Source organism: Acanthochromis polyacanthus, chromosome 14, assembly GCF_021347895.1.
Source record: "Acanthochromis polyacanthus isolate Apoly-LR-REF ecotype Palm Island chromosome 14, KAUST_Apoly_ChrSc, whole genome shotgun sequence".
NCBI lineage: Eukaryota > Metazoa > Chordata > Actinopteri > Pomacentridae > Acanthochromis > Acanthochromis polyacanthus.
The window spans coordinates 27,260,524-27,284,740 of NC_067126.1; positions in this window are offsets into that span (position 1 = coordinate 27,260,524).

A 24,217-nucleotide genomic window follows, 5' to 3' on the forward strand; every position below is an offset into this window, starting at 1 on the left:
CAGGCGTTAATGCAGAGGAAACACATGCTCATTGTTATGCTGATGATACTATCTTTTACACAGAAGTGAGTACACCCATATGCAATATCACCTAAATGTCAAATGATTCAAAATTGCATCATCTCTCAATAACTACTTAATTTCTAAGCAAATACTTTGAAAAATCTATGCTGTATTGAAAACAGAGGCCGCAAAGATGAAATTCAGCGCAACAGAAGTGAATACAACTGTGATTTTGAACCTATGTGTTGTGTCTATCTGCCTGTCTGCATTATGGCTCCATATTGAAAAGACTTGTCAGAGGAATATAAAAATGTGTCTGTAAGACTTTACAAATATGTAAAAGAATAAAGTCAAAACACATTTGCAGCAGTAATATGGAGGTAGAGAGTTTGTCACAGTGGTTGTTCTCTTACAATGACGCCACAGACAGTGTGCTATTTCCATGATCTTGCTCTGATAAACAGATGGGAAAGCTCTTCAGACTCAGCACGGGTCATTATTGGAAAGTTTCAGGGACAGCTCAGACAATGCGAAGGACAGTGCATAATGTCAACTTTTATGAACACCCATCAAGAAAATCACCCTTGCTTGAAGTTGCTGAACAACATGAGAAGAATCCTGATGAATATTGAGCACGTTCTCTACTCACATGAGGTCAAAGTAGATTTTTTTTTAGCTTGGATTAGGTCCAGCATTTTTGGTGTGAAAATATCTAGGACTGCCACAGTGAATGCATATTCCTGACAGTGACGCACAGAGGTGGGAGAGTGATGATATCTGGCTGTAAGAGCAGCACAGAGCAACACAACCCCTCAAGCAAAAAGCAGCTCTCTGAGGGATGGCAGAACATCTCCAGAAATTAGTTTCCTATGTTGGAAGGTTTGCATGCACATTAAGGTGCACATGCAACATATTGGGAAATAAAATATTTGGATCTCAGTGATTAGAATGAACTTGTGTACTTTCAAGTGTTCTTACTTTTGGAGAACAGAGTTTATGTGCAACCTGCATTTTTAATCAAATAAATCCAAGATGTTTTTCATTTCACATTTGGGCAAAAGTACACAACTTTTTAACTTAGCTGTTACAATCTTGAATCATTTGACATTTAAATGGTTTTGCATTTATAAAGCACCTCATAAGCTACAGTCTTCCTTTAATATTTTACAGTTTCAGCCCATTAGGAATGTGCTGAATGCAGACAAATCCAAGTTAATGTTGTTTTTTTTATGCAAGAGGAAAAAACAGAAATGTCTCAGAAAGGAAACAAAATAAATATCTACCTCAAAGTTTGGCTTGATGAATGTTTTAAACAATACGAAGAAAACTTTGTAAAGAAACTCAACCTAAAGTTAAAGTTTTATTTTAGACACAAGTCATGTTTTTCTTTTCCTCTGTTGGGATGGTCAAGTGAATGAGGGCATCCTCTGGGTTATCAAGTAGGCATCCCCCTTCCTCTGTGTTTGGCTGATAGGCCCACGACACCTTCAGAGGGTTCAGCAGTGAATCCCAGCATCCCAAGTTCACCCCCTAGATGCCATCTACTCACTTGAAGGCTCAGGTGCTTGCTCTTCGTCCACAGCCACGGACTTCCCTTTTCAGCAACTCTGGAGATGTTGAGGTGGCTATGAAGTCTCTGCAGTCTACTTCGACTGGTTGGACCCTCACCTTCCAGCCTCGCTGTTTTGCATCGGCGGCAAGCTCCATATACCTCAGCTTCTTACACTCATAGGCCTCCTCTCCTGAAGTAAGGGCACTGTGATTTCGATGATGTAGACGTGGCTAAGCGAAGCTGACCATAGCACTAGGTCTAGTCGCAGGTTAGCGGATGCAATCTCAGGTGGGAAGCAGAGCTTTTGGTTCAGGTCTACTGGCATCCTCCCATCACAAGCCCCTCTCAACTGCCCAGGATCTGGTTATGAGGTGGTGAGACAGGCTCAACCCTCATCCTGCTGGACAAATGTTGTTTCTTGCCAGTGAGTCGACGTGGGTGGAAGGGATAAGAAAAAGTTGGCTGCTGCCACATTCTTACCACATATTATGTTGACTTGTCATACATTAATGCACCAGCACAACTTCTTCATGTGCTATAGACTCAAACATAAAACCATCAATCATTGCTAATTGTTGTGTTCTGTGGTCCAAAGTACATCCCACTCTGCCATTCTGGACAGACTTCCCTCCTATGTCTAGCTTGTCTGATGCTATCATGCAGACAGAGATGGGAAAGAAGGATTCCATATTTACTACTCCAACTACTTGGAGTGATTTGCGGTGATAAATTAAAGAATCTGATTAATTACCTTTCCTAATTGATTGTAATTTTATTTTGAATCTTTACACATTTTCACTTGGTGCTGTCTCATCCTGTGACTTGTATTGCTGCCCTCCTGGCCGGGTCTCCGTTAGAGTTTAACCATCTTTTTTAGTGATAAAGTGCTATTTCGGTTAGAGTGGGAAACAGACTAAGCATTCCCTTTAAAATATGAGGTTTAATTTGAATTAATCCAAAACTCTAATTATCCCTATTACCTGATTTAACTTTCTTAATTACTAATCTCTCCCTCACACTAAATCCAGATGAGATAAGAAAGCTTTAATTTTTCCACTTCTCTTGTTAACTTTCTCCGGATGAAAATGTCTCACTGATTTGCATGTTAAAGTAAAAGGAACCAGTGGAAATCGATTTAATTTTTATAATTATTCAAACGTTTTCCTGATTTATGAAAGAAACCTGTGACATCAAAGTGAAAGCAGCCTAAAAAACTGTGCAAAATGCTGAGTGAATTCAGTGAGGGGTAACCAGAAGTCTGTGTTTAGTCTGCACATTTCTTACATTGCTGTGGAAAATCAGTAGCAATTCTGTGAGAGTATCTCTTTAAGTACTTCTTCCTTGCTTTTCGTCAATGATTTAGACCCAGGTCAATGTTTTCCACTCCAGCAGAGAAAGGTGCATACATTTCTCCTCTCTACTTTTCAGTTCCATTTACTGCTCCATCTCATGAGGCTATTATTGTGCCAGCCTCAGGTTCAACCTGAGTGGGTTTTATGGATGGTTCAAGAAAGTTAGGGCTATAAAAATAGGGAATTGTGACGGAGAAGGGGATAGTGAGCTCAGGACGTCCAGCCTCTTTTACTCTTCTTGTCCTGGGCATTTGACTCAAGTCAGTCCAGAGATGACACACAATCCCAAAATAATTCAAAGACAGAGGATATCTAGGCTGCCATATGTGTTGTGATGCCTTATCCCTGTAACAACAATATTCCTGGTTTAATTCCAGCCAGGGGCCTCTGCGTCAGTTCTACCCTCTTTGACCCCTTAATGTTTTGTCAGCTATCATATATGCAAATAAGCACAAGTAATTCAGATTAAGTGAAAACAGCATTATGTAAAGATTAAGTGTGTGTTTGGGATTTGATTCCTATTCATTTCTTACTACATGTGGAAGCACATTTTCCTCAGGGAAAGAGATGAAAAGTTAAAAATTATGAATACAAGAAATCTCCTGAGTGTCTCTTAATTATGGCACAGTAAGAAAAATTCATGACTTCCGGCCATGTGTGAGTATTGTTGTGTGTTTTGTGTTGCGGGAGTGTTGATGCATGTGTCTGTATCAGGGTGTCTATTAAGTGGCATATTGGGAATCTTGTCTTCACCTGTGTGTTTCTAGTGGCTGTGTGCGTACGTGCAGGTGTGTTTGCGTGCACGTTGTGTGCTAGACTCTTTGGGGACACTCTAAATCTACAAGTCACGCACCCTCCCACCCTCAAGCTCCAGGATGCCACTTTAAGATAACTTCGGGGCATTTCAGGGAACACATTCAGTTTATGCCCGAGACTGTGTGTGTGTGTGTGTGTGTGTGTGTGTGTGTGTGTGTGTGTGTGTGTGTGTGTGTGTGTGTGTGTGTGTGTGTGTGTGTGTGTGTGTGAGAGAGTGTGCGTTTGTGCAAGTGTCTCTATAAATGTGTGTGTGTGTTTGCTGCTTATTATGGCTTCTGGCTCTTTTTATGATGTAGTTATGTTTTCATTCCAAAGTTTTCACAGGAAACAGAAAGTTAAGACCTGCTTTCCTTTTTCGAATTGCCGTCGGAGAAAAGCTTAACATCTCAGTGTTTTTTTTTAACCAGGTTTCTCCTGCAAAATCGCACTGTGAAATATACAACACAGACGAGCCTTCTTCCACTTTTGGGTTTTATTTGTGCGCTCTGTGAATGTATATCTTTGCTATTTTCACACTTTAGACTTTTGTTCATATGGTGCAAACCCAAAGAACTCATCTGTTTGACAACTGTGCCCTAATTTGAATTAATGCATGATATTAATGGAATAAAAATGATTGGACATTTGTCTTGCTCATCATATTTAAGGTTAAGCTAATGTAATAATATGAAAAAATGTCCAATCTCTTCTTATTGCCGTTCAGCTGTTTGATAACAGATAAATATGGTCTTTGTTTTCACATCACGTTATCAATGTTTCAGAGGTTCTTCTCTGAATTTCATCCACCTGTGTTGCTATAGTAACATGATGTGGCACAGTTTTGCTACAGAAAAGAGACAAACCGCTACCAAAAAGGACGTTCACAGTTTACCTTATGTGACATGACCCATTTATTTATTATTTCGGTCACATGGCATTGAGCAAGCAACAGGAACCAGACATTTCACTGTACAGACATGTTGATAATATAAGAGGAGCTTCGTGACTGTGAAGAATACGCCAACCCAGTTAGCCACTAGTTTAGGGAACAATAAACTAGAATAATAACTAGAATAACAGAGTAATGTAGTGACAGTCTCACCAGGATGACAGCGCCTGCTTGCTGCTCAGTGACAAAACCTCAAATCTTCAAACCTTCAAACCTTCAAACTGCAGTTTGTTTTGTTGTGGCAGCGGCGTGTTGGAAAAAGGTAGAAAACAACAGAGGATGTGATGGAGGAACTGCCTCAAGAGAGAAACAAGGAGGAAAAGTGGAGATGAGCAGACAGAGAGGTGATCTGTGTGTTTTCATCAGAGCCATGGTGAGGGGATTAACACACATGCACACACCCACACTCACAGTTACACACATCCATCATGTCTCACAACTCAATAAAAGTGTCTCTTGGCTGTAAGCTGTGCTTTGTCACTTCCAAACACCTCCATAATTCATGGGCCGGTGACAGCACTATTGAACTGAGGACAAAGATGTCTGTCCTGTGGGCTACAGACACACATACACACACAGATACGCACACAAAGGGTTGTGGTAGGTTTTCATGGGCTACAAACACAGAAACATAGCATGTATGTTAGTGGAGGCTTTAGGGGAAGCATTGAAGGTCTGCTAAGTTGTGTGTGTCCTGATTCATGATTCCTGCTTCTATGTGGACAGGCTAAGGACAGTGGATGCACATATGATTCCATACAGTCATTTTAGGATTGTGTTGGTCTGCTATGTAGTATGGCTCCACATGCGTGTAATAGAGTATACTGGTGAAGGAATGAGAAACGCTGATAAGGAGGAGTGTCACCATTACTTTCAGACGCCAACCATGACGTTCAACGAATCGACGCATTGCAGCTACACTTCAAATTAAATACAGAAAGTCACACAGGGCTCCTGTAGTTGTTTCTGAAAGGCTGCTGTGATTTTGTGCTTTTTCGATACAGGATCTTTGCAGCAAGTACACAAAGGGATGATCAAAAAGTTCTGATATTGTTTGTGATGCACGTTCACAGAGGGCGTCACATTAATGCAAGTGCAAGACGTGATAGCAATAGCCATCATGAGCCTGGAGGCCCTTTGACAACAATCTATCAACAGCTGGACCCGTGTTAAAAATACTTTTGTGACCACTGGTCGGTGCACATGTGTAGTTTCTCCATGGACCGTAAACTGGAGAAGAGGAGAAAGCATTACATCATTTGTCAGCCAGGACAAACCAACCTTCCAGGTGGGACTGCAGCTACCACTGAGAGAAGAAACAAATGTTTCCACAGTAGAAGAACTCACAGTTTCCACAATTGGACAAGGTACATCAGGTCAGGAGCACAACAGGGGCATACTTGTTGTTTTCTTCAACATTCACATTGTTGTGCACTGGGAATTAGTACCCTGGGGTTGGACTGCTAAGGCAGAGTTCTGCTGTGACATCTTGAGGACTCTGAGGGGGAACGTTCAGAACAAATGACCCGACCTGTGAGGCGATGACATGTGGATACCCCAGTATGCTGTGCAGCACACAGCACAGTGGCTACACACAGGCTTTTTGGCCAGGATAATGCAATCATCACTCCCCACTCACCCTACTCGCTAGATTTGGCTCCGTGTGACTTTTTCCTCTTCCCCAAAATGAAATTCAAGTTGAAGGTTTGCCGTTTTGACACAGCTTAGTAGATTCAAAGCTCATTGCAGATGGGGCTTGATATATTTACATAACAGGACTTCCAGGGAGCATCAAAAGCATTGCAAAACCACTGGGAGTGCTGTATCACTGCACAAGGAAACTGCAGTATTTGGACAGGGATTGCAGCCAAATTAAAATACAGTGTAGTTTTTTATTTTTTATCAGCGCAATCTTTAAACTTTCGCTCTTTCAATCACAGCAGCTGATTACTTGTTGGGATGTAGACCTTTCAGACGTGTGCAGATGAAGCAAATTCAGCAACCACAAAATAACATCACAAATAGACACCCATTACATTTGTTCTGAAGCATTCATAGTCAGTGTGCTAGCAGTAAATTTGGTCCGTGAAGATTTCTGTGCAGACCTCAATGGACAAAATTTACATCACATGGACTCACATGACCCTTGCAGGCAGGCAGGCAGGCAGGCAGAAGCAGAAAGCATGAATTAGTCTTTACTCATGCTGTGGAGATAGAAGCCAATGCAAAGTCACACTGTGTGGAGCCGCCTCTCCCTACTGGGGACAAGTCTTTGTATGTAAATCTGAAACTTTTGGGGTGAAGACTTGGATTCATGTTGGGGTTTGGCAACTCGCAGCTGTGTCTATGGATATGGTTAGGTTAAGACTCCAGGAAATTAAGTCAAGTCAATGTAGTGTCCTCTGATTTGATGGAAACATGACTCTGGTGTGTGCGTGTGTGCGCTTCTCCACTTGGTAATGACTAATCCATCCCTTTTTGCCCTCCATCCTCTCTGTCACTTAGTGTTGCCTCTGTTTTTTGTATCTTTGTCCTGCCCCTTAGCATGACTAAATACAGTCTGTCTCACACATACGCACACACACACACACACACACACACACACTCACATTCGCAGCAGGAGGTTGTCGCTGTCTGGCAGACATATTTCTGCCACAAGGTTGTCACTTCTGCTCCTGGCAACATTTCACCCACCCACATTCCCCCCTCCCCCCCAAAAAAGGTTCAGGGACAGAAATACACCCTTGTCCTGGTTTTGACGTCATTTGGTTCTTCTAGCCAAACTGAGGAGCACACACACACACATACACAGGCAACTGTTTCTCTTTGTTAAGGTGATTTTTCACGCTGATGCTCATCCCAGCCGAATGGAGACTAAGAGTGGAGGCCATGACATGTGTCACTGCAGCATTTGTACCAGCGACACTGAGGGTGGCATCTAAATTTGCTCAGAAAGCCCTGAAATGACAACAGGAAAACAAAACAGTATGCTTTACTGAAATTACGTAAATAAAAACAGATGAAGCACGGCGTTTTGTTGTCACTGGCCCTTCGCATATAAGGTCACAGTTGAAATGTCATGTGCCGTAATTTACATGTTTATTTTCAAATCAACTGTTAATTAACTGAAGTAGGTGTAAATGTCAACTATGCAGCATGTGGTTGCCAAAAACAGTTCAGGGACTCTTTGAAGTGGATCCAGGTGATTTCCATCAAAATGACTAAATAATTAGCTGCAAACAGTAAGTTGTCATTAGAGGTTTTTATTTGGCCACTGTTATCTTGTGTGGGAGATGAAGTTTCCCTTCTTCTTCTGCACTAGATCAGCTTAGATAGTAGGCTGCAGCAGAAGATTAGAATTACATAGCTGACTTAATATTCAGCATGTGTATTTGCCGCCACCGCGACAGTTGCATTTCCTCTGCATGTTTGGTCTGCAGCAAGGTTTAGGTGGGTTGTATGTGTCAAGGTAACATGCACATGAATGTCAGGCGAGAACATTGAGATGCTTCATTGTAATGAGATCATCAGTGTTGTTCTCTTCACCTGTAAGCAGTTTTAATGTACATCGCTGCATTCAGTGCTTGTATGAAGGAAATGCAATCTTTTCATACATGCTGGAGACAATTCAGTAATTCCATAATAAATGAACAGCAAAAAAAATGTCTGTCCCTTAGGTATGAAGTCAGATCTGGGAGACAGGTAGCCTAGCTTAGCTTAGCAAGTCTGGTTCTCACATAATATGATTGTGTTTTATCCAATTCGTTTATTAATTTGTGCACGCTCGGAAATGTAAAAATGACAAGTTATGGTTAAATGTTTGTTTCGAACATTTTGGTTGTATCCTGAACAGTCACATCACAGTTCTTTTTGTTTTCATATTTATTAGATTTCCACATTCTCGAAACTGTAAAGATACATCCAAGCCATTGCTAGGAATTAAACGACTAATGTCATTGAAAAAAATAAATAAATCCAATTTTGTAGTTTTCACAAGCAGAGATGATTTTTTTTAGGTGAATAATAACTGTCCATGGAGGGATTTTAAAGTCTTTGTATGTCAGGTACTGAAGGTCTGACTCTGTCCTTTGTTCACTTCAGCTCTTGTACTCTGTTTATCATTTGATAGCCTTCACTGGCACAGTTCAACCTTGTGTGTTCGAGCATTCACATAACTTAAAGTGACATCTCTGTCAATGCCAGCTTCAGATTTACTTGCACTGCATTACAACAAATTACCCAAACCGACAGCTCTCCCATGGTCATATGAATAGTAGACCCTGGGTTAAAACCTGGCAAACATCTTGGCTCTCCGTAAATTTTATTCTCTTTTGCATTTCCAAGAGAACAAACCACGGCTTGTTTCAAGTTGGGTGCAACAAATTTACTTCAGTCTTTCAAACTCTCAGAAGTGAACTAAGCCAGCTATTGTCTTAGAGAAAACACAACAGACCAGGTTTGTTGTGAAGAAGGCTTACTGTACAAGAACGGGATATTGTGCACACATAAAGTAGAAAGAAAACAAGGTACAAACAAGCAGAGGCAGATTAAAACCACTTGTAGGTTTGTTTGTGCCAGATTTTAAATTAAATGGATGTTGTGTGGACTAGCAGATATTCAGCGTTTAAGTTTGAAATTTGTGTTTCGTAGCAAAAAATCAAGCTAAATAACTAACATTCTTTGCAGTGCTATATTGCCTTTTTTCATTACATTTCTTTCTTTTCATTAACCTTGACAACAAATAGCTTATTTGTCGTGTAACATCCTCATTGCATTGTAAACCATCTGTTATCTGCGTTGTAGCTTCAACCTGAAATGTTCTATTGTGTGCGTTTTATTCTCATTGTTGTTATCATTGTTTTGCCTGAGGAGGTTTGTGTCTCATTATTTTTTTAGTGCACAGGCACATTATTGTTTTCGTGTAAATAAGCATGACATTTGTGTTGCATGCATTCCTCCTATGTAGTGCTCTTATCTTACTATATACTCTGCTGTGATTAGTCACATCTGGTCTGTACCCGCCTGAGCAATTCCTTCCCTTACAGCAAATTATCGGTGGAGTTCCAGCAGCAATAGTGGAACCACTGCATCTCCATAACAATTCAGCTCATTTCATAGTTTGCTTTGGTTTACTAAGATTATTCCACTGTGTAGAACTGATCATTTTTAGCATTTTGCGAGCAGAATCGTTCCGACTCGGTAATGAAGTCAATATAACCTTTGTGACCACCGATACATTTCCCCCGTCGGTTGTTACCTGTAAATGTTACCCAGGCACTTGTGGATAATTTTAGCTGTGTCTTCAAATGCAAAAGCGACAGACATCAATCTGTTCAATGTTTAAAGTACATCACGTGCACGGGTCAAACACAGAGCCATAATGGTTATAGCTAAATGGATTCAGTTGCCATAGGTGATTACTCACAGGAGCATCTGGCCTTTTTGAAAGAGCACAGTTTGCTTCAGCCAACCACAGCTGAGCAGATTAACATATTTCCCATGATTGTTTTCATTAGTGTGTAAATGCCAGGGTCGCCCCTGTCCCTGTCCCTGAGGGAATCAGAACAGTCAAAGCACACTGCCTGTTTGACAGACAGGAGAGTGGAAGGCGGCTAATTAATATTCATTATACATACAAAGGTGCATCAGTAAGCCGAACCACACATGCCAAGGCATGTTCTTACTCTTCCACACATCTCAGAGTGCCACTAATCTGCATTACACTGACAACTTAGAACATCCACTAGGGAAATGACTTTCATTCATTTAATTCCAAAGATTATTAGCTGCCTCCACTTGTGTTGATTCAGTGCATCAGTTTGAGCAGCAAGGAAAGAGGTTAGGCTCGGCTCTGTTGCAGCACTCTTTCAACTCCATCTCTTTTTATACACGTCCCACCGAGGAGAGGGAAGGTTCAGGTTTTGTTTAAAAAAAAACAACAACAACTTCTGAGCCAGTTTAAACCTGCAGCTACAACCTGCTGTTGGTAAAAGGGGAGATAGGAGGATCTATGGCTGACAATGACACAGCGGAGGAACTGACAGTTTTGGTAAAATCCACATACTTTTTTCAGCTGTCCTTCTGAGTGTGTGCGTGTTTGTAGCCTACAGGGCAGACATTTTTGTCCTCGGTTCAAAACTGCTGTCGCCTCTCTACCATGCAATCCCACAAGCGCCTGTCAACATGCTATGAAAATAAAAATTTATTCATAGGGCTGACTGTGTGAGCCTAAATGAAACTCTGAATGCTGCTTCCTATAGCAGCTTGTTGGTCTCCCTCAACATGATAGGTGTGTTTTACATTCCATTTGAATACAAATTCACACACATTGTGACTCTTCAGTTACATTATCTTTTACCTATAAAAAACCAGGCTGACAGAAGACACTCAGAGTTATACCATCTTTACAAGGCCCTGACCATCTGTGAAGGGAAAAAAGACTCAGTGGGTTTTATTGGCTGACAGAAATAGACGTGATAACCCTACAAACAGAAAATCTTGGTAATGCTATCAGGTCTGCTGTTGTTTACAGTCATAATACTGGTAGATTAACTTTGAAATTATAGATTAATTCTGATGGATCTCTGATAATCTTGCCTCTTCTTGCAGAAACATTTTTATGCTTGCCTTAAGATGGTTCTCAAAAAATGCACACAATGGGAGATGAACAAACTTTATTGAATATGTTTTGATATAGCAAACATTAACTTCACGTGACTGATCAGATGTTTCCTCTTTGTTTTGGTGTTTTTGGCTGCAGACAGCATGAAACATAACAAATTTCCTGATTTAAAACAATTCCTGAAGACTTCTCTCCATTTTTAAGTTGACCAACGTTTTGTTTCTTCCTTCTTCTTTGTGGTTTTTAGCCAGTAGCATAAAACTGTTTTGTTCCTCATTTCTTCTACTCTGTATAAGAATAAATAATATACACAGCCTTGTTTAATCAGTCCAGCGCAGTCCATGAAAACAAGTCTGATTCTTATTTATAGGCTTTATTTTTTGCATTTTTTATGTGTCAAAAATTTGCCTTAAATTCACTTTAATAATGCACAGACACACGGCTAGTAATGGTTTGCAGTGGTTGTGACAATCATTGACAACTGAATAAAAATGTATTCTCCTTTAAAAGCCGGCTTCTTATTAAAAGATTTAGCAAGCTAGTGTGCTTCAGGGAGGCTAAAAAGAAAACACCAGGCAGATTTATTTTAAAACAAAATTTGCAAAGTGAAAGAAAATTCTCACATCCTGACCAGCTGATTATCTTTGTGGAAGGAATGGAATTAAATTGTTGAATTTATGTGTAATTGCTGGTACTTTCAAGCATTATTTTCATGTTCAAATAAATTTGAGAGTTAAAATGAATGTTTTTGGTCAACTTCCCACAATCTCAATTAAAAAGTTTGTCTGAAAATTCAAATATCCGTCACTAATGTCTCTAAATCCTAACATAATGATATTCTGGCCCCGATACAGTGAGAGGAAAGTGGATCCAGCAGGCTTAAATGGTACTTTTGCTAATGTTGCCAACAAAACATTATAATTAGCTAATGATATGCTCTGTGGTCTTAAAAATAAAATTACATTGCTACAACTAGATAATTACCCAATTGATCCTACTGTGCAATCCATTCTTTACGCACCTCTCAGGTTTTTTATAATTTTCTTGGTCCCCCTGCAGTTTAATGTAAAAGGAAAATAATGACACTGTAATTGACACCAAGGTAATTTGAAGGAGAGCCCATCATGATGGAGCACTAATGAAATCAAGCGGCAGCGGCATGCATTGGTGCACACATAACAGCTTTTACGTGGGCAGCGGCCATGAACACACTGCGTCCTCATCGGGTTGCAGACGAAGGTCGAGGGGAATTCTGTCTGTGTTTTCTGTTTCTCTGTTTTCCACATTCCCGCTCTTATCACCCATCCATCCGTCTTGCTGTAGTTATCCAGAGCAGCGGTTGCATCTAACTGCATCATCCCCCTCCTCCCCCGTCTCTAACACTAAAATGACCTTCACTAGCTCAACACGCCGGAAGAAGGGAAAGACAGAAGCAGAGTGCTATGGAGGGAAATGGATGAAGAGGACTGAAGGAGAGAGGGAAGGAGGGAGACATGGTAGGTGAAAAGAAGGAGGTATATGGAAGAGGAGAGGGATAGATGGCGGGAGGACGACGAGAGAGGAAAAATTATATGAGTGAGAGCCGGGAACACACAAAAAAAAGAAGAAACAGAAGCTGAGTGGAATGAAGAATGAGGAAAAAGATGAGTGAGATAGCGTGATGAATGGCAGCACGGTCGCTAACATAAATCCTTGTTGGGCACATGTACTGAGAGGCTCCGTGGCCCTGTAGATCTGGCTCCAGTCAGATAACATCACAGCAATTTTACTCACATACTAGTGGACATCAGCCGGTGATGCAGAAGATACGGTGTATTCCACTAACAAAGATAATTGAGTCTCTCCTGCAGGAGAAGCATCACATGTGGCTGGAATGACAGGAATTAGATTAACTGTGTCCGTGTGTGGCTGACCTTCTCTTTAACCTTGTTTAGCCCCGTTTCACTGCGCAGACGATGAACACACACATGATGAGGAAAGGGAGAGAAAGTAAGGAGAGCATCCTCACAGTGCTGCAGGCTTCACTGCCTAAACTCTCTTTTCCCTCTCTGACTCATCGCAAAGTCATGAAATACTAAAGCCGTTAAAGAGAGATTATTTAAAAACTATCTTATATATTCAGTAGGAAACCATGACTGTCAGCTACTGCAAAACACTCAGCGAGATATGGAGAATCTCCCCCTCTGTCTTACTGTCTCTATCTCACTCTTTTCGCAGCTCTATCTTGCTCTTCCACTCTGTATAATCTTCACCTCATTAGCATTTCAAAAATCATATCTTTATGAGTCATGCATCGCAGACGCTCTGGTGAGTTTGTCATTACTTGGTTATGAAACCGGGGCAAGTCAGCCTTCCCTATGCGAGACCCAGTTCAGGGTTGTTGGAAGACACTTTCCATCCCACAAATTCGCAAAACACACTCTGTCACAGGCGCACGAAGGAGAGGATATAGCAGGATGTACTCAAGAACATAAAAGATTAGATGAAAATTTACCGATCGCTACGGAGAAACTGGGTCATTGCAGCAGGAGGTGTTAACAGGATTCTGCTGGAAATATAGAGATATGTAAGAATAGCACAGATGGGAGGTTGAAAGTGATGAGTGGCAACATGTCAGGGTGATTTTATACCAACAGGTAATGAGAATATGAATGTGCAAAATAACAGGAGTCAAGGTAAAAAGAAGATTAAATGAGAAGTTTCATTTTAATGTTCAAAAAATATTACTGTAGTATCTGCAAACTAAATTCCTTCAATCCCAACCAAAGACAAGCCTTTGTCTAAGAGAGGATATCTCAAAGATTGTGCATGTTGTTAATCAAATTATTGTCTGTTTAAGTGAGATGAACTCCACCACTGCTGATTCAAATCTATCACAGAGTACCACAGACCTATGCACATCTTATCTGTTTTCTTAAAATAAGGAGATTATTTTCTGACATTATATAAAAGTGGCTTGGCTTTTGTTTTCCGGAGATAATTAACTTGACATTTTATAACAAAAGGGTAAGAATATCCACAGCCATGGCCATTCTTGCCTTCTGTGCCTTGTGGTGCCTCAATAATTTGCTCAAATTGCCTCTTGTAACCTGGAAATTACACATTTAACACTTAAAGTTAACCTTTTAAAGTGGACACAGAGAATGTGGTTTTGAAGCATCTGCTGCCGCTACATATACAGTGCATCTACTGAATTATTTCTGTTGCATTTGCGGCTGTGTACTTTCATTTTGTCTGCTTATTTATAGACAAATCTCTTTGATTCATGTGTGCCAAAGATTTGCAGATTCTTCAAAGTGTAAAATCTGCCTTTAAGGGTTACACTGATCCACAACTGGCTGCATTAATGATCTGATTAACAACCCCCCATTCAGGAGATTACATTCCCAGTGGAGTGTGTATCCTCACAAAAACACAGTTTAACACTGGCACGCAATTTGTCTCGCTCATTGCAAAGCTAACACTGTAGAGAGCAGGTTGTATGCGCATCAGTATTCCATGATGGCTGGGTGCTGTGCATGCTGCATATAAATGCACAAAAGAAGGTTATTTCTGTGAAAGAATTTAATTTTTTTTTGCCCACATCCATGTCTTTTCAAAGAATCTTCATCACAGAGGCAGAGCAGCTCATCAACACAGAAAGTTCAAGAAAATACTGAGACGGAAGCCGTAATTGTTGCTAACTATGAGAAGCGGAGAGAAGAGGATGAGAGCTAGCAGGCTGCATCTGCAGACTGAAGGAGAACAGCTTCTTCTTTTGCCATAATGCAGTGAGGAGTGTTTTTTTTGTTTGTTTTTTAGAAGGACCTTGTTGATCATGTTTGCTTTGCTGAGACGCAGGAATGGTGATAAATAAGGTCGGAGTAATGTAAGATGTATTATGGTCAAAAACAATCATGTTGCTTCTTTGCATTTCTGGGTCTTCTCTGTGGTTTATTTTGTGCAGAAAATACTGAGATTTAAGCCAAACGTGGCAACTTCAGTGTCACATTTGCTCTGAACAGCAGTTTCCTTCAGTCTTGCAGCCATTACAACCAGGAAACCACATTACTCCTGCACCATTCAGGTGTCACTTAATGAAATTCATGAGACCGATTAAGCGTTTGATAATTTCCACCTGCAGTAATACCATGTTTGCGGCAGGATGTGGAGACTGAAATGTCAGAGGGAAGAAAACAAAGCAAAATAGAAAAGTTTTCATCAAGTAGATGTCTTTATGTTTAGAAGAGAGTTGCTGAACATAATAGAAAATTGTTTGGGAAAAAGATACCTTATCTCTGCAATAACAGTCAAAAGTATTGGATTCCATTTTGAAGTGTTTGAATGTGGTATAGAAGAAGATAAAGATGGCCAAATAGCAACAACAAACAAACAAAACCAATAATAATAATAATCTGTAGTCTGCCTCTAATTTCCCCTCTTGCGCACATGACGTCCCAGGATGCAACATCTTTGCTCTGGTGCTCATCAGCTCATTCGGTACATCAACATAGAGGCCAAATCAACTGTGACAAATGTTTAATTAGTGGAAGTTTAATTAGTGAGTGTAAACCGAAACAGAACATATCGGAAGCTGTCATTCAGGACATTCCACAGTTGTAAATGCAAAATTAAGACTTCTATCTTCCATCTGTGCCTGGCAGATAAGTCCATCCTGTAAATACTTTCAACCATTAGGAAATCACTGTCTGCTTTAGGGCGGCAGTAGGCATGCCAAGGAAGGTAATTGTGGCATGAATACAAAGCAGAAGAGGATTGTGTTTGTCTTCAATTACTTTTACTTTAGCATATTTATAACATCCATGTTGCTCCTTTAAGCAAGTTAGAGTAACATTTATGCTCCTGAGCTGGATTCAGGATGCTTTGACCAGAGATTTACAAGATTTTTTCGTGCTTTTTTCAAGTGCAGTAACTCAGAATTATGAAGAAGTATTTGCTGCATGCTGACGTCAAACCACAAATCTATCTACATGGAAACTTGTATAATCCCTGTTGCTTCTCAGCAAGCACAGAAATTCATTTCTTGATTTTTTTTTTTCAATAGCTTTGCAACTACATGACGCACACAAAGAAGGAGTGGCAGAAATAGCCAAAGAGTAACCAATCAACATGAGTCTGGTCAACTACGTGGAGATTTTGTGAAATATGTTAGCTCTCTTTGTGAGAGTTGAAAAAATGTCTCACTACAGATCTCCTGTCAGTGAGCAAAACATAGAGGGCAGATTATCATAACCAAATACAAAGACTGGAAGCAGGGGGATAAAACTAACATGGTCCTCTCCTAAGCTCCAGATCCAGTATCAGCACCTCTAAAGCTCATCAGTTAACATTAACTAGTTATCTGTACATCTTTTTGGCTTAACCCACATACAGCAGAGATGTTGCACAGAAGAGGAAGGTGGAAGGATATAAATAGTTTACCAATCAACTCGTTGTATCCGATAATTCATTAAACAGGCAACATATCACATGATTTAGTTAATTCTAGACATGCTAGGAGGTGAATCTTTTTTTTCTTGTTTTTTGGGTGTCTTGTCCTAATAGTAAGCTAAGCTGATCTTTGAATTAATAAATATGTATAAATATAAAAATGAAAACAAGTCATCACATGAGTCTTCATCCCCTTTAAAGTGACTCACCTAATTTAACACAGGAACAGCCAGTTGGTGCTGAACGTCTGCAACTAATAAAATGGAAATTTTAGAGTGCAGCGGATGCGTCTAAAGTGATTACAGTATAAAGACACCAGTATATGGAAAATTCAGTCACTGGTGAATCAGTGGCCCTGGCTCTGATTAGACCATGAAGATATAAAAAAAAACTCAAAGCAGCTCATTGAACTTTTTTGGGGGGGGAAAGCTTAGGTCAGGGGATCTATCCAAGAAAAAATCTGTCACTGAATATCCCTTGGAGTACAGTTAAATCTATAGTTGTAAAATAAAAGGAATATGGCACATTCCTGTTTGTTCAGAGCAGGCCAGCCTCAAAACCTAAATGACTGAGATGGGAGAGCGACTGTTGACACACCTCAGGTACAGTTCACCAGAAGCCATGTCAGAAACTCTGAAGTCAATTAGAAGAAGATTCTTTGGACTGAGGAGAGTAAAATTTTGCTCTTCGGCCATCAGACTGGACACTATGTTTGGTGGACACATCATCACAAACACATCATCCCCACCGTGAAGCATGGTGGCGGCAGCATCATAATGTGGGGATGATTCTTAGCCGCTTGTCAGGATCCCTGCGCCAGCCCTTGATTTGTTGCTCTGCTCCTTCTTTCCCCTTTCTCCCTGTCATAGTGAGCTGCTGTTTAATCAACAGCAAGTGCACACACCAGAGCAGAGGCTGCCTCACCTGCCACCAATCTACACTGCTCTCAATAAAAACTCTGGCCCAGACTTCATTCTCAGCCAGATTGTCAACTTCTACGCACCCCTTGACTGGTTCCCTGCTTTATTCCTGCATTCCTGTGGATCTTTCACTGCCTGCCTCACTGTTTGTAACCTCTGGACTCTGACTCAGCCATCTGGTGCCTGTCTCGACATTTCACTCATTGTTTGCTGCCACATGGACTCCTGTCTGTTCCTTCCCAACCCTGTCTTGCCAGCTAAGTTCTCTTATTCATAGTCAGTGTTTTTCTGTATTTGGTTTGCTGTTCAGTCAGCTCTTGTGACTCCTTGTTCGTATATTCCTTGTAGTTTACCTACCTATGTCATTCTTACATATGGTTGACTTTGTCTATTGTGTTAACCATGTAATCTTTAGTTTGTGTCTTAGCTACTTGTGTTTAGCGTCAAACCTTTGTATCCTGTGAGGTAGTTTATGTGGGTGTTTCATGTTCAGTCACCGGTCATCATTTAGTTAGTTTGCTTAGTTCCTTCCTCTCACCTACCTCCCGGAGTTACTTGGTGTCCTCATGTCTGCACCCTTATTTTACCTTGTTTAGAATGAGTACTGTTTCACCACAACTCTGGTCTCAGCGCCCTCAAAGATTAGCGTCTGTGCTTGGGTCCAAACCCGAACTGTGACACAGCAGGCCATAGAAGGCTGGTAAAGGTTGGAGGTAAAGTGAACTCAACAAAGTATAGGGACGTCTTAGAGGACAACTTGATGCAGTCTGCAAAAGAACTGTGACTTGAGAGAAGATTTGTTTTCCTGCATGACACTGACCCAAAGCATTCATCCAGAGCTACACAGAGTTGGCTCAAGGTGAATGTTCTGAAGTGGCTAAATCAGGGCCCAGACCTCAATCCAACTGAGAATTTGTGGCTGCACTTAAAAACTCACAATCCCTGACAGAGCTTGAGGACTTTTGCAAAGAAAATGGTGTGAAATTGCAATGTTCAGATGTCCAAGGCTGACTGAGACCTATCAACATAAGTCCAATGCCATAACTGTGGCCAAAGGTGCAGCTACTAAATATTTTCCGGAAAGGGGTGAAAACTTATGCTATCACGTATTTTAAATTTTATATATCTAATCATCTGGCCTTACTTGGCAGATATCTGCATTCACTTTGATATGAAAGAATCTTTTTTGAAAATTGTCCAAAACCTCAAATAAAATTGACCACGACCGTTTATTGAAAAGCAGTATATGGGATTCCTCAGTTTACAACGTCCTTGACCTACGGCATTTCGTCGTTACGTCAGAACTGGTTATATGAAACTAGTTGGTGAGCAGAGTGAACAAATACGTCATCATGCAACACTGTAAGGCGGCGTTGTTTACATTCGCCAGTTGTATGCTACCTTGGATTGTGCTACATTTGCTAACTTTTTGCCCTTCAGTATGTCAGACTCTTCTGTTGGCAGAAAAGGAAAGCCATCTTTATGGAAGTGAAATTAGATATAAAAAAAATGCTGAAGTTGTAAAAACATATTCTGTTATCTTCTTGTAAAATGACTCATACATGCATGAAAGCCCTTGGTATTCATGACTTTTCCGAAACACTGATCGGTATCAGGATGCACGTAACGGCTTTGTTGACATTTTCGCTGGAGTTCCGACTGACGATGAAGGAACAGAACCACGAGGCAAGTTGATGTTAATGTTTGCTGTTATTGCCATCTGTCTGTTTTTTTGTTTACTTTGATATTTGCTGCTGTCTCTCTTGGCCAGGTCACCCTTGTGAAAGAGGTCTTGATTTCAGTGGGTCTTTCATCTGCTTAAATAAAGGTTAAATAAAAATACCTGGCCAGAACCAAACTTTTTACAAATAATGGAGGGGCATATTAGTATAGAAGCTGGGTATTTCTCTCAGAATTTACAGAGATCACAACCAAAGCTGAAATGAGAGTAAATATTGGACTTAAATTCATTACATGTTCAAAGTAAATACAAATGTAACTTATAAATGACTATTACTGTTGCTCAGCCTCTTTAATGAGAAATGAAGCAACTGTTGGTAATTGCAACAGTCATATCAACTCCATGGGTAAATAAAATGTTAATGTTGTGTTTGCAAGTTATTGCACTGAACCCAAGAACACTTTGGTCACTAGTTTAGTTTCTAAGACCTGTTGAATAATCTATAAAATAGAAAGATTTTCAGTTGCTGATGTTCGGTAGTCCTTCGCATAATGATCAGAATAAGAAATAAATGAATAAATTTTATTTCTGTAAATTACAGATTTCAACTGGAACACATTTCTTCTGTGTCTGTACAAAGAGGAATGGGGCTCGGCCCTGAACCCTGCACAGTGTTATGTTGAGATGAGCCGATTGCATAAAGATGTAGCGCACTTGTCTTGTCAAGTGGTGCGTTTATGTTGGGTTAATAACACCACAGCTCATCCTCTAGTTCCTGGCAGAAGTGTGTCTGTCTGTACAACATACACCGCAATGTCCGCCTCCACAACACCTCAATGATGTTTCCTTTGTACAAAATCACAAGGTAATTTAATGGAGCAGCAAATCACCCTCCTCCTCATGTACACTTATAGCTGCAATCACAGTGTTTGCCTTGAGGCTTCATCACAAATGATGAAAAAGAAGGAATTGCCTTTGAACATTTTAAAACTGCAGAATCCCACACTAAAAGTGCAAACTGCACATGCCAATTTGACTTTCAAATGTGTGCAAAGATAATGTCCTTATATCGATGTTTCCCTGTAATTTACCATGACATGGTTTGATGTTTGCAGGCTCTCAACTGCAAATTACATTTAATATAATTTTTAATGTACAAAGCAGATGTCTTTGTAATGATGGACTTAGCAGTCGAACAGCAAAGGTTTCCTTTGCATAATCTGTTACCGATCAGATAAACAGATATTGTGTAAGAAAAACACACATTACATAAGCTGGTAATGTCATTTTCTGAACAAGGACTGTTGCTGTAAATGCTGAAGACAAAATGCACATTTCTTTTAATATTGATATATCTGTATGCTTTTAGTGGGCAGATTTACAACCTTTAGACCCTAGAGGATTTTTTTGGCTTTCCCCGTCTTTTGCTAATGTAATGTGTCTTCTCTTCCACATTTGTGAAAATCCTAAAGACACAAGCAGAGGTCAATGAAGCATGTTGGCAAAAAACACAAAATAAATGAAAGAATAATTTGAACATCAAAACTATGATTATCCAATGGCAGACTTTTTAAAGCACATTTCAGATATGGGTATGAACAGAATGAAAACAAATGCTCTGGATTATAAAAGCTGACATTCACACATAAAATATGAATGTAAAGTGGCCTATTTCAGTGAATGTAAAGGAAAAGCTTAACAAACTCCTAATGAAAATTCTGCAACAGTTCTCCCTTTGGTGCAATGGCTGCAGATATAAACTCTAATCATATTGTTTTTAGATTTTTGAATTCACTCTGTTAAATTTATCAGATAACATCACTGAAGCATCTCCTTTCTATAAAGTGGAATTATTTGGGGGGGGGAGTGTTTAGTTTTCTCCCTGCAGGGCTCCCATGAGTTTTGAAGAGCAATAAGTTTGTGGATTTGAGGGTAAACAGAGGTAAAGTCTTGAGATTTGCCGAGAGCCTTGAAAGTGTTTGACTTCATTAAAATGCAACATCCAGATCCATCGATGAATCTCAGTCCTCATTTTGTCTTAGGATCAGCGCATCTCATTATGAGAACCTGGGATGCAGATTAGTGTTGATGCAGTCTCTGTTTTTCACGATTTTATTCAAACTTTCAATTTGACTTGATGATATGTAAAAACGATTCAGTTACGGTGTCTGGTTTTGTCTCAAACTCATATTTTAATTCTTAACACCACAATTTGGAGCTGTGGAAAATGAAGAAAGCATCCTTGGCTGTCAGTATGGTTTCTCTGTTTGTACAGTTTGTATTAAGACAAAGTCCTCTCAAGTTCTGAGAGCAGATGATTCTGGAACTTCAACAACTGTAGCCAACAAAACATCCATATAATACCCAAACACTCAACAAAGGGATGAGGAACCTACTTATCTCCAGTGTGGCTATTTACCTGAGACAACAACCCAATGATCCTTCATTAACTCACAGTGTGGGACACCAGTACAGAAGTGGCAGATAGCAACAACAAGGAGACGATTTGCTGCACAAAATTTTGATGGCCCTATCGCACAAACCAGCAACCCTATAGCTACACACAAACATGCACAAACCCAAATATGGCATTCAGACTCACTGTATGTAGCCACAAGACAAAGACTAACCAAGAGCTGAACAGTTTGGAATCTTAAATGTAGCAATATTTGTTTTTTTTGTTGTTGTGATGATAAAATGTATTTCCCTCCAAACACATACTGTATGTCTCTTTAGTTATGCTTGTATTTCAATCTACCAAGACAAGAAGTAGGCTGATAAATAAATTCCATTGTTACTGATGACACATAAATTGCTAAATTGTTTCTGTCAGACTCTGGCACATTGTCTGTCTTGCAAAGACACATCTATTAATGCAACATTTCGGTCTTAGACCTTTATTTGGCAAAACATTTTTAAACTTTTGGATACGCACCTTCCTCTCCTGCACCTGCCACAAGAAATAGATGTGGAAAGATTATTAATCTACAAGTGAAAAAAGAATGTAAAAATGCAAATACCACGCACAGCCAGACTCTTACAAGTAAAACCTACCTCTCCCCAGATAGGTGGGATGTCCCCTCCACAACTCTTCAATTCTTTCTTGTAATTGCCCAGCATGCATCCTCTCTGTGGTCAGATCAAAACTCTTTATCGTGTCCTACCTGAGTCTAAACTATAATGAGAAAGCAAAGAAGATACGCAAGCTAATAGGCAAACACATCCTCAACATGTCAACAGCTTGTGAAGAGCTCTATAGGTAGCTTTATGTGGACCCAATAAAAGAAGAAGACTGCAGAAGGTGCACACAACACACATGAACCAATTCTAAATGACAATATTTCATCCAGTGTCATGGAGCTTGCCTACCATCTCCGACAATTTAACTAATAATCACCTGTCTCTTAACAATGCATTTACCATACTTTTATATTATCATCCTCTCTGGTCTGTCTTTGTGCCTTTATTTGGTTTTAATAAGTGTTTAGTATTTATTTGTAATACGACTACTGATAACTATAATGATAATATGATTCCCTTTTAATATGTTTTTTCTTATAATGCACATCCAAATTCTCAATAACTTATCTCATTAAGTTATTTGAGCTACAGAAAGACTACTCTCCTATCATCATACACACTCAAACATTAATTTTGTGAGTCAGTAATTTTTCTGAATTCCCTTTAGAATCAAAAGTAATTCAGCATGAAAGACTCCTTAACCGGTAGCATGTGGAGTTTGCATGTCACTGTTCTATTCATTTATTTATCACAGGGAACAATGTTAACAATAGATCAAAGCTCTCAAAACTGTACTGGAGTGAAACACAAAACAGATTAGCTCCTGATTAAATGAGCTAATGAATAACGCTTCCCTTCAATATATTATTACGCATCACTGCTTCTAAAACCGTATCGTCTCCTTTAGAAGTTTATTTAGCTGCTTCATCTGTTGCACTGACTTTACAGCACTAACTTTACAGCAGAAGCATTTTATGTGATTCTGGCAGTAATGTTGCCAAATTAACATTTGACGACATGGTTTTAGCATTTCTTGGAAAGAGTCTTGATAGATTTAAATTCATCAGCAGTCCCAATGAAAACAAAACAAAGACGCAACAAAACAGTTGGGACAAAGTATGGAAGTGCAACACCATTTATAATTGCTAGCGAAAAATTGATAAGGGCTGTGGATGTCAATGTAACTTAGCAGGAATGAGTGCAGGATTAACGTCAGCCGTCAATTATCAAAATGTCCTTCTAAATGTTTCCTAAAGAAATAACTATGTTAATGCTGCAGCATTTCATCTTAAAGCTGCTTCTCTCAAGCTAAACCCTGACAATGAACGGTGTGATTGAACAAAATGAGTGAATCCAGCTTCTGAACGGCTGCTCAGCTCTGCAGTAGAGATCATACTGTAGCCGCAGTCATGCCCAATATCAAAAATGACACTGAGACAGTCTGTTCGTGGACACCATGACAAATAGCACCCTTTCCACTAACATCTCAATAACCAAGTATGACATCTGTAACCATGGTAACTGCACACAAAAGAAGATATAGAAACTAAAAATGCATAACAAAAGCGAGGCTAAAATGAATGAAAATCAGCTAAAATTAGCGTCTCATTAATGGACATTTTCATCAAAAGACGAGGCGCAGAACTGAAGTGATCACATCTTTTAAGACTGCAGGCACTGGCACAAAGAAATCAGTTTTGTATATACAGTGGGTACAGAAAGTATTCAGACCCCTTGAAATTTTTCACTCTGTCATTGCAGCCATTTGCCAAAATAGAAAAAGTTCATTTTATTTCTCATTAATGTGCACTCAGCACCCCATCTTGACAGAAAAAAAACAGAAATGTAGAAATTTTTTTGCAAATTTATTACAAAAGAAAAACTGAAATATC